General features: G+C 37.9%; 1 protein-coding gene and 1 long non-coding RNA gene across 3 annotated transcripts in view; one reads left to right on the forward strand and one right to left on the reverse strand.

Moving 5' to 3' along the window:
• LOC124255243 (delta-like protein D) overlaps nucleotides 1-12,749 on the forward strand; it is a 165,806-nt gene that overhangs the window by 7,665 nt on the left and 145,392 nt on the right. The window lies entirely within an intron of this gene.
• LOC124255247 overlaps nucleotides 768-12,749 on the reverse strand; it is an 82,902-nt gene continuing 70,920 nt past the window's right edge. The window contains exon 3 of the long non-coding RNA XR_006892653.1: nucleotides 768-1,206. This is a non-coding gene — a long non-coding RNA (uncharacterized LOC124255247). The remainder of the gene's footprint in view (nucleotides 1,207-12,749) is intronic.

Raw genomic sequence — 12,749 nt, forward strand, 5'->3', positions numbered from 1 at the left:
TGTTAGACGCTTTGAAACTAAAGCCTTACACAAATATTTAGTGAATCATCACTGTGCAAGCTCACCTTCATATGATTACAGGAAATTTCTCAAGCAGATTCTTTTAACAAAATAGTCTGGCTTTCAACTTAAGGAATCCCCATTAGAATCTTGTCATGGGATATCAGACGAAGACTGGGGAATCTCGGACATTCCATCACTGCATATTACCTCAGGGTAGAATGTTCCTACATGAGTGGGACTTGAGTGGGACTGTCACGCTTCAAAGCATCCTCGTTCTGGAGGGGACACGTTTTGACGGACAACACCCCTGGAAGGGTGCGACATGACAACGATGAAAGGATAAAGACAGATTGACCTTACAAAATCCCTTGTTAGTCGTGGCAAGTCCATCTACCATCGTCAGTATGCAATTTGTATCTGTGACAGGTGTCTAGGTGAGCATGGCAGGGATGGGAGTGGGGTTGCTTCCTTGCTGAGTCAAAGACGAAGATGCAGTCATGCCTGGTCTTGATCTGCTCGCTCATCCTCTGAATTAAATTCTTTGATGATGTAACCGTCACATTTAAAAACTTGTTTTAGTGGTTTCCACTGATGCTTACTCCGCATGCTTACATGTCCTTTTCATGTTCTGGAAACCATTCATGTACATAAATAAATTAAGGAGGCATGCTTCAGGAATTTCTTCCTTTTAGATTTTTTATTCAAACAAGGCGATATTTGTAACAAGTCGTGATCATTCATAGATAAAGCACAGTCGTGCAAAAGGTTCATCACTTTTAATCCTGTGAAGATGCTTCAGTTGAAAAAAGGTGAAGATAAAATCCTCTGATTTTGAGTTGTAGATGTTTTTGCCACAGTTTACTCTTCACTGAATCTGTTTTGGCAGATAACAGAGACTGAATATTCTCAGATGTTCATATTTATTCTGAGTTGAGATGCCATAGACCCCTAGTTCCTCAATGTATGACCAATTTGATATTTCTGATTTTGAAACTCCCAAGTTTTAATGAACAATGTTGGAATTAAGGTACAGAGCAACCATTATCTGGATGGTATGGACAACATCTTTCACCATGTTATTCTGGCTGGAGAGTGGTTCAGTGATGATGTAGGTCAAGCACCTCCATGGGCTTTCAACAGGTGCTTGTGCCACTGTAGATGGCAGTAACTAGTGGTACACTACAGCAGCAAGATGGTATCTGTCTGCAACATAAAATGCTGTATATTTTGCCTTTGTCTACATATTTACAAAGTCAGCCAGAAAAAGCAGAAAGGTAAACAGTCTTTTTTGGGAGTACATGTTCTGATCACCATGGTGTGAGCAAAGATTTTCCACCTACTTTTATACAGGTCTTTCTTCTACTGCAATAGTGCTTCTCTTTCAATACCTCCTATAGCATCACTTCTACTGCAATAGTGCTTCTCCTTCAATACCTCCTATAGCATCACTTCTACTGCAATAGTGCTTCTCCTTCAATACCTCCTATAGCATCACTTCTTCTGCAATAGTGCTTCTCTTTCAATACCTCCTATAGCATCACTTCTACTGCAATAGTGCTTCTCCTTCAATACCTCCTATAGCATCACTTCTACTGCAATAGTGCTTCTCTTTCAATACCTCCTATAGCATCACTTCTACTGCAATAGTGCTTCTCTTTCAATACCTCCTATAGCATCACTTCTACTGCAATAGTGCTTCTCTTTCAATACCTCCTATAGCATCACTTCTTCTGCAATAGTGCTTCTCCTTCAATACCTCCTATAGCATCACTTCTACTGCAATAGTGCTTCTCTTTCAATACCTCCTATAGCATCACTTCTACTGTAATTGTGCTTCTCCTTCAATACCTCCTATAGCATCACTTCTACTGCAATAGTGCTTCTCCTTCAATACCTCCTATAGCATCACTTCTACTGCAATAGTGCTTCTCTTTCAATACCTCCTATAGCATCACTTCTACTGCAATAGTGCTTCTCCTTCAATACCTCCTATAGCATCACTTCTACTGTAATTGTGCTTCTCCTTCAATACCTCCTATAGCATCACTTCTACTGCAATAGTGCTTCTCCTTCAATACCTCCTATAGCATCACTTCTACTGTAATTGTGCTTCTCTTTCAATACCTCCTATAGCATCACTTCTACTGTAATTGTGCTTCTCCTTCAATACCTCCTATAGCATCACTTCTTCTGCAATAGTGCTTCTCCTTCAATACCTCCTATAGCATCACTTCTTCTGCAATAGTACTTCTCTTTCAATACCTCCTATAGCATCACTTCTACTGCAATAGTGCTTCTCTTTCAATACCTCCTATAGCATCACTTCTTCTGCAATAGTGCTTCTCCTTCAATACCTCCTATAGCATCACTTCTTCTGCAATAGTGCTTCTCCTTCATTACCTCCTATAGCATCACTTCTACTGCAATAATGCTTATCCTTCAATACCTCCTATAGCATCACTTCTACTGCAATAGTACTTCTCCTTCAATACCTCCTATAGAATCACTTCTACTGCAATAGTGCTTCTCCTTCAATACCTCCTATAGCATCACTTCTACTGCAATAGTGCTTCTCCTTCAATACCTCCTATAGCATCACTTCTTCTGCAATAGTGCTTCTCCTTCAATACCTCCTATAGCATCACTTCTTCTGCAATAGTACTTCTCTTTCAATACCTCCTATAGCATCACTTCTTCTGCAATAGTGCTTCTCCTTCAATACCTCCTATAGCATCACTTCTACTGCAATAGTGCTTCTCCTTCAATACCTCCTATAGCATCACTTCTTCTGCAATAGTGCTTCTCCTTCATTACCTCCTATAGCATCACTTCTACTGCAATAGTGCTTCTCCTTCAATACCTCCTATAGCATCACTTCTTCTGCAATAGTGCTTCTCTTTCAATACCTCCTATAGCATCACTTCTTCTGCAATAGTGCTTCTCCTTCAATACCTCCTATAGCATCACTTCTACTGCAATAGTGCTTCTCCTTCAATACCTCCTATAGCATCACTTCTACTGCAATAGTGCTTCTCCTTCAATACCTCCTATAGCATCACTTCTAGCATCACTTGTACCTCCTATAGCATCACTTCTACTGCAAAAGTGCTTCTCCTTCAATACCTCCTATAGCATCACTTCTACTGCAATAGTGCTTCTCCTTCAATACCTCACATAGCATTACACTGTCTACCATAATGAGCTGGTTGGAGTGAGTGAGTAAGTTTAGTTTTACGTCGCTTTTAGCAATATTCCCACAATATCATGGCAGGGGAAATGGGCTTCACACATTGTACCCATGTAAGGAGTCAAACCCGGATATTCGGCCTGATGAGCGAACGCTTTAACCACTAGGCTACCCCACCACCCTTGCCCCTGAGCTGGTTGGAAGTCTGTAGCATTGGATCATAAGAAATCACAGCAATAAATATGAGGGGAAGAAAGGTTAAAAGAGAATATTAAACTGGCATATTTACAGGTTACACTGATTTGTGATATTAAACCACAGCCTTGATGATTAGCAAGGATATGTTTTACAGTCCAAGTCATTATAATAAATGTTGTAGTATTTCTTCATCAACAGATTTCAATGTCTGTCCCTCTGGCAATATGAACATATATGTCTTTCTCCCCACACAAGGGGTATAATGCAGGAGGTGCTTACTCATTCTGAAAACTCTGGTCTTCTTTGATTAGGGGTGGGTATTGCAGAGAATTTACATATTGCGATATATTGCGATGCGAAAGCATATATTTTGATATGTATTGCAATATATTGCAAGAAGTATTTTTGACAAAAAAACTACTACTTATAATCGAGTTAATGCTTCATTTATAGAGCAACAAAATCACTATGCTTGATTAAGCTTTAATAAAAACTTTTAATCCTGACAAAATAAAAATGTTAATATTATTTGGCACAAATGAAACAAGGAAATATCCGAGGACTTCCGAGTGTTACGAAGTTTTCCGAATGCAAGTCAAAATACCGGTTTTCGATCAGCGTATTGAAATACGTATCGTTTTCAGGTCTGAACCGGTAAATAGCGGTAAACCGGTTATATTGTGCAGCCCTACTATTCATGTAATTTTCATCACTATGTTGCCGTTTATACCCTATATAGAAACGGGTGCAGCAGTTAGACATACTGATCAATCACTGTAGTTGATATTTTGAATTCTAAACCTAACATTTTTGCTACGCATTCCAACTTGTATGCATTCTATCATGATTCAGTTTCTCACTTTGAAACTTAACCTTTGCTTTAACCATAAGAGTAACAATGCTCCTGTTGGTGAGCATATAACCTTCAAGGCTGCGGCTGCTATGGAAGACTTGTTTATCCATGTATCTTGTATTGGCACTCTAGTCAGACTCCCCATGGAGTCAATCAAGATCACTGGCTCTTGCTTCTGCTCTGCCTCTACCAATTCCATAAACATTTGTTTCTCCAACACCTTTGGCTTGCATATCCAAGTGATACCAATATGCCTAATGTGAAGCGATAATGAAGACCTGAAAGGATAATGTTGTCCATAGTGGCAGGGCTTATCATGGACCAGGAACTGATACTCTTTTATGTATCAGAGCCTACGTTGCTGATGTTTTGCCCACTGGTGGCTATTTTTGTGTTGTTTTTCAATGTTTGATTGGACTGTATATCTAGAATGGTTGTAAACTGAAGAAGTTTTAAAGTCAGACATTGGTCTTGTGATGGTTGCTTACTACAAGTTGTCTGTGGCTGCGGAAACATTCCCAGGTCTGTTTCATTTGTTTTGGGTAGGTGGGTGGTCAAACAAGTGGGCAAGTGATGGAGGAAGGTAGAGGACTCGACAAATATAGTCTGTCTCACAGTCCTTGAACCACATTATTTTCCCTACAGCCTAGCCTTCCCTGTAGTGCTAAAGCCCTAAACGAAGCAAGTCTAGATTTCCCCAGAATCTCTGGTCTCCCTAGGGCTCCTTTTCAATTTAAATGGGCTTGTTTGTTACTATCAAAATTATATATATTCAGAGACTAAGCCTTAGTCTACGACAAATATAGCACAGTGGGCTGTGACAAAGACATAGTGGTGGCTCATGACATGAACCATGATGTCTTGTAGAATGTCACACAAATCCCCAGTTTGTTTAGCATTTAACGAATAATGAGGAACTGGTGGCATATATATCATAAAACCTACATAGCACAAAGAAAACTTATCGAAATGACTATTTTGAATACAACTGTCATACAATGATACTTGAAAGCGCTGCATGTAATGACTGCAAGCCAACCTGGCCTTGTTTCATCACCTCAATGCTGGTGCCAGGCAGGTTGACAAGTATCAGCTCTTAATGTCACTTGGTATGATGCATTTCAGGAATGAACCCCCACCCTTCTCTCTTCCAGGCAGATGCTCTGTCCACTAAACCACTGCAACCACACAGTGCAGGCAGTATCTTTACATACTGAATATAGGATTTTATCCTGGAAAACAGGAATCCCCTAAGTTGTAAATTCAGCTATGATAGAAAGTTTGTCAGAAACTTCTATCATGCATACTAATAATGAATAATTTGAAATATATTTATAGTCCAGTCACATGACAGCTGAACTGGCTGAATACTACACAGTAATGGAGTAAGGCTGAGAATATTACGTCTAATGATTTCATTAGAGGCATGTGCTCCTGAAACACATCTTGCTTACAGTGATAGAAGGGAGATCACAGAATGGGAAGGAAAAAATGGCAGACAAGCATAAGGGAGGACTAATCCTTGAGAATCTGCAACTACATCTGAGGGCAATGCTGGGCTGCAAATTCGGCTGTTTGTACAGTAAACAGGGTACCAAAATAATTGTTCTGACTGAAGCAAGACTGTAATCTGACCTGTAACAAACCTAGGTAGTGTATTACCTCCACCACAGATGCATAGAGGGACTCTGTTTAGAGGATGGATATTAAGGATAGTACACCATGTAATGCGACTCCGAAATATGCATGGTGGGGCCTGTTCTGTGTGGAAGGAAAAGGGTGACATATCCTGTTGCTGGTATGATTGTTAAGACATAGATACAAGGATGCATGCTTTAGGAAACCTTGACACAGGTAACCTTTAATCTTCTAAAAACAGTCCTTAATTACTTGTTTTCAACTGTATCAATTTTAGTTTGAAAAAATATACCACATCCAAAATATACGTTCATGGACGCGTGTGTGGGATACCTTGACACAGGTAACCTTTAATCTCCTAAAAAACAGTCTTTAATTACTTGTTTTCAACTGTATCAATTTAAACAAAGAAAACCAGCCCACCCCAAAATATATCTACATGCATGCACACTTTGGGATCCCTTGACACTATTTCTAAAAAATAGTCTTTAACTACTTTTTTTCAACTGCATCAATTTAAAATAACAAACACCCCATTCCAGTATAAAAAAATAAAAACCAAAACAGTACACAACTAATGAACATTAAATGAACATTTTTAATTTGGTTAACAGTGAGTGAGTGAGTGGGTATGCTTTTACACCACTTTTAACTTTTAAGTTTGGTTTTACGCCGCTTTTAGCAATATTCCAGCAATATCACGATGGGGGACACCAGAAATGGGCTTCACACATTGTACCCATGTGGGGAATCGAACCCGGGTCTTTGGCATGAGGAGCCAATGCTTTAACCACTAGGCTGCCCCACCGCCCCAAATGTGGCTAAAAGATAATATCAGTATGACAATATGGTAACTATTAGATCGTATATACATATATCCATTGGACAGATGGTTATGTTTCAAAACTAAACTAATATCTTTTGTCAAAAGTCCTCATCCTCTCTCCTACATATTTTGGTATCAATCTTCATAATTACGTTAGAAATATGAACTTTACTTATGGAGCATTATTAAACAATGTGGCATAGGACACAGAAAAAGGATTTGCATTAGGGATCCATGCACTGAAAATACATCTGTGTTGATGGACAAACACTATAACGAGACCCATCATACATATGGAACAATTTGCACACTCATAAAGGATGACAGAGCAACTTTTCTTAACCATGTGATAACAGCAGAACCTTGTCAGAGGCTGATAAATTGTCTGGGAATGCTACAGGTGTGATAGACACTGCTTCCTGTAAATCACTGCAAGAACAACTGTGTTGCAAAAACACGGAGCCATTGATAACAATATATCAAACATCAGGAAATAGAGACAATAAAAAAATGTGTATATGCATAAGAGTGGGTAAGTGAGTGAGTGGGTAGTTGAGTAGGTGGGTGGGTGGGTGGGTGAGTGAGTGAGGCAGGGAGGGAGGAAGGGAATGAGGGAGCATAAGTTTATGCTACTTTCATCAATATTTCAGGAGTATCACATTCAGGAAACAACAGAAATGGACTTCACACATTCCACTCATGTAGGGAATTAAACCCTTTCAGCATAACAGCTGAACACATTAACCACTTGGCTACCTCACTACCCTGCCTGTTTAAGATTAATGTAGTATTCTTATACATGTGAATGTTTTACCTTGATCTAAAAACATAATTTAGTAAAATAGAAATAAATGAGCTTTAGAATTATTTATTTACACCACCCTTTGGTCCCTAAGGGAACCTGACACAGCTATCTAGCCACTGAAACTTTAGTAATCTCTCTGATAGGATGTCTTCACTAACATAAACAAAATACCGGGTGTACTTCAGTGACCTAAACCTTTAATGTATTTGTTTTGATATGCTGACACAACAACACAGCTCGTAATCTAGCCAACACTGACACACTTTACAATGACCTCTCATTAATGCCAGTCTCATTTCCCAGAATCCAGAGGCAGGTTTAAACTCTTCAATGCCTGAATTAGTCTCTAGTACAGACCCTGAAGCAAATATATCCAAGAAAGCCCACGCAAGTCTAGAAAATGTGGCAAGTCTAGATTTCCTCAGCTGAAAATGAAGTCTCAGTCCTCCTTTTCATTATATATATTTTTTTCACTATGAACTTTTTTTAGTAAAATATGTTCATTTCAGAGACTAGTTGTTAGTCTATGCCTGAATCAGTAACTGCACAAGATCAGGCATGGGGCAAGTAGTATTCTAAACGTATACATGTAAATACTACTTGTTTTGGTCTTGTACATTTGTTAGTTGGTTTACGAGACCGAACAACAAAAGAGACATAGTATAAAATGTAATACAATTCCTTTCAATAAACAGTTTTTTGCTAACACTTTTTTTCAAGCAGGTGATGTGAAAAACACACTGTTCAAAAGAAATGTAAAAGTTTTAAAATATTCAAACAAAACAAGAATCAATCTCTTTCGTACCTTGCCATGTTAAGACTTCTTTTGTCTTTTATTCCCTTAGTAGCATTACTAAGCTGGAAGGTTATGTTTTTTTTCCAAAAGGCCAAAGGTTTTGTACTCCCACTAATAAAATATACAGGCCTGACAATGTAACGACAGATGTGTTGACAAGTCATATGCAACTTGCATTGTTACGTGCAAGCACGGGCATGGTTATATTTGGTTTCCTAGTTTACAGGTATCATCCTGTTTGTAACCAGACCATGCAATAAAAGGAGACATGTCAAATACGTAAGCAATTAAACGAATTTGGCTAAACAGTCCATGTAATCTGGTAATGATTAATAAGACAGAATTGTGACACAAACAGAACACTTACAGGGGATTCCACAAAGGGATCTTTCATAGTGCTATGAATAAAGTAACTTAAATTTCCTTGCCTTATGATAGTTCTATCATATTGATGCTCTCTCAGCGCTAAGATAGTCGTAAGTGCCATACATATACATTAAGTTACGACTGTCTTAATGCTAAGAGAGCTTCGAAAATCTAGGCCCAGGGGTGGTGGGGTAGCCTAGTGGTTAAAGTGTTCGCTTGTCATGTCGAAGTCCTGGTTCGATTCCCCACATGGGTACAATATGTGAAGCCCATTTCTGGTGCCCCCCACCATGCTATTGCTGGAATATTGCTAAAACCAGCACAAAACCATACTCACTCACTCCTAGCATACAGATCACTTGGTGGAACACGAACCAAGATATAACATGTCATATTCAAGACATATCGCTTAAATTGAAAACAACAATGTCAGAAAATAATCAAACTTTATCATACGCCCAAACAGATTCCAAAGAATGTAAAAGGCAACATACTATGGATGAAACACTAAAAATGAGTGATGACATTAGGTATTTGCTAAAGGGATAAACATGCCCTGTTCTACCTACAGCACCTGCCACTCAAACATTTTATAAAAAGTATTTGTTTGTTGCCTAACACCTCACCCAGCAATACTCTGCCATATGGTGATGGCCTGTAAATAATCAAGTCTGGGCCAGACAAAAGCTTGCAAAACACAGTTTTGAACAAAGCCAAGACAATTGTAGGTTTAATCTTAAACAACCGAATTTGGTTCGTAGAAACAAACCAGTAATTAAGTTATACAATCAATCATCCATACACACAGAAACACAAACACATTCTGTGAAATACAGCATACAAATCAGCGAAGTTATCTTCCTAGTCAATGGCAAGGGAATAATCTTACATACAAATCTAATCTGTAGACATGCTATTCACCACACAACTCAAAATATGAAAATTGCTTTGACCTTTACACAAATTAGTTTACATGCACATAAGAATAGGTGACTGCATTTCTGAATCAATGGGTATAAGCCATGCAATAGGTGATGGTTTATGAACAGGGCTAGAGTACATTATGACTGTATACGAATGATAAAGCAAGCCTGTTGTTATCTACATAGCATCAACCTCCAAGCTAGGCAATCAAAATGACTAATGCCTCTGCAATCTTAAATGGGTAAATCAGGATCTGGATTTAATAGACCTTGCAAATATTAACAACCGGGTTTGATATGGTCACATATTTCTTGTTCTATTTTATTGCTGGAATCTTCAGCCTCAATTAGACATGAAATATTAATAAACATGGAGGCTATATGACAATAGTGGAAGAAGGTATCTGATGTCTTGGCCACACTACATATTTTAAATCATTCAGTTGATAAAAATTGTGTGTGAAAGTGTTAATTTACAGAAATAACCCTCCCTAACCCCAAAGTGAAAAGAGTCAGTAAGTGATCTCAAAGCAATATCAAGACAGGGTAAATATAACAATATATGGGTGCACAACTTCTTTATTGGAGGGAAGCGATGTTTTGGTGTAGGTTGGCACAGGTCCTCAAAGAAGTTAAATTTCATGTTGGGGGACAGCCTTGCACACTGTATCCATGTAGATAATTGGGACTTTCAGTGAACAATTTAACCACTAAGCTACCCACTACCCCACTACCACAGGCCTTGTTATATGGCCTCTGCCACTACTAAAAAGACAGTTAAAAATCACATCTGATTTGTTAATACATGTATTACTACAGTCAATTTGTCATGTCATGACAGGCTAACTACACCAATGTGAAACAGTTCTTTTGAGTAGTGTATGCATGATTCATTCATGCATTTAAAAGCTATTTCAACAAAAATACAAGAACTATAATGCTTCTGATTATACAGTCAACTTATTTACATCTTTGTACTGTTAAGGTCAGGAGTATTATGAATACAGTTTACAATGGACAAATAACATTAGCTGAAGGAAGAGTAAAAACTCCATACTAGTCCTGTTAAAATAAGGCTGGTATTGTTGATATGGTAATGCGAATCCTGCATGGAAGAGGGCTAAATGAAGAGGAGTGTCTGTATGGGTTATATCAGTTTCAGGGGGCACCTGCTGACAGACTAAGGGGAGGCATGGGGTCTCATCCCTCGTTACAACCAATTTGGGTGACTGGGAGCCCACCATGGTAGACATTACCGTAACTATTTTATTAACATGAACAAGAAAATATAATTCTTTGAACAGTACCTAAATTGTAAATAGTAAAAAAACACAGCTGTGAATTAGGTATGATGGTGGGTATACATATACAGCCTAACATTTCTTAAATATTTATGAACCCTCTAGGATACATATTTGCTGCTATTTTATTAACAACAGAATAAAATGTTACTCACATGAGGACTATAAAATGAATGTAGTTTTCAAATTGCAGAAGTGAAGCAATTTTGTGAACCTGATTTTACTTTTATGTGGCTTGAAATAAAACATATATCTTTGGACTCATTTTACAGTTAATTTTGATCAGATCAACAACAAAAACAAGTCTTAAAGCAAACATTAAAGAAACAAAGATTAAGATTTATCTTAAGAATTTGATGTTCATGTCTACACACACCAGATGTCAAGTACCATCACGTAGTGTTTGTATTACAAGGATAATTTTGGCTATTTGGGAGAGGTGAGCTACACGATCATATGATACTTAATTCTGGCCTTGATTCATGGATACATGAGTATGATTCACTATGATAATTGGTTTTATTTGTACACAGGCACACCCGTTAGGTGTATCCTGTGCTTAATGTCCACTTTAAAGCAATTGCCTTGTGAATGGATTTGGTAGGTTGATATACAAAAAATTGTCTTATCTTGACATATTGCTAAAGGATGAAAAATCAAGTAGTCTCTCACAGCAGAATATGTCTGATAACATTTACATTTCAAGTTGATGATAATATAGATTAATCCAAAGCTCTAAGTCTTTTTCATTTTGAAAGAATATTGCAATTTATTTTGAAAGAATACTGCAAACCTTGAAATATAGAAATAACCAGGGCCGGGAATATATGATTTATATCACCTGTCTAAATTGTGAACTAGCAAACTTTACTACTTCAATAAAACTTATAATGGTCTTTTTCATTCCCTCCCAGTACATTAATTGGATGTACATTTGCTGATAATATACATGATACATACTTTCTAAAAGCTAATCACAAGAACTAGGAACTGAACCTATTTTAATAAAACCAGTTTAAACAGATCACCACACATGAACATGGCAAATATTATAATTAAGCTGTTTGATCACAGCCAGTCTGTAGTTTAAATACTTTGCCAATGTCATAGAAACATGCATCTTGAAACACGCTTGGCTACTAATGGCAATGTGGACCAATCACCAAGTTTGGTATGTAATATTTTGGTACAATAACCTGGCAACCTTCCATGGGCATTGTGTAATGTAATGAGCAATGATTCTGATACAGTAAGCAGAGCGTTATACAGCAATACAGCTTCATACAGTGCCACATAGCGAGCACTCTTACCCTGTTTATCATATGAAGTATTCGTGAGTGCACGATTTGGAGTTTTAAAATGGTTACAATCAAAATAAACATTCTTTTGGACACTCTATTTGTTTAATTTGATTGTACTTCAATGTGTGGAACTTGACAATTAACTGCGCCAATGGTGCAATGGCACAGCCTAGAAGAAAGTCTAATAGTGCTTCATCCATGTGTTGTCATTAGGCATTGGGAAATTTTATGCATCTATCATTCATTCAGTTGTTAAATCCTGCAATGACACACACAAATGTTTCTCAGCGGAAACTTCTATGAGCACAAAATGAATGTTGCCAATATGGTTGCTATGATGGCCATTACTTATTTCAAATCAATTCAAATTGATAAGGGGGCGGTGGGGTAGCCTAATGGTTGAAGCGTTGGCTCGTCACGCCGAAGACCCGGGTTCGAATCCCCACATGGGCACAATGTGTGAAGCCCATTTCTGGTGTCCCCTGCCGTGATGTTGCTGGAATATTGCTAAAAGACGTGTAAAACCAAAGTCAGTCAGTCAGTCAAATTGAT

Source organism: Haliotis rubra, unplaced genomic scaffold (assembly GCF_003918875.1).
Source record: "Haliotis rubra isolate DU_JTF1 unplaced genomic scaffold, ASM391887v1 Scf6, whole genome shotgun sequence".
Lineage (NCBI taxonomy): Eukaryota > Metazoa > Mollusca > Gastropoda > Lepetellida > Haliotidae > Haliotis > Haliotis rubra.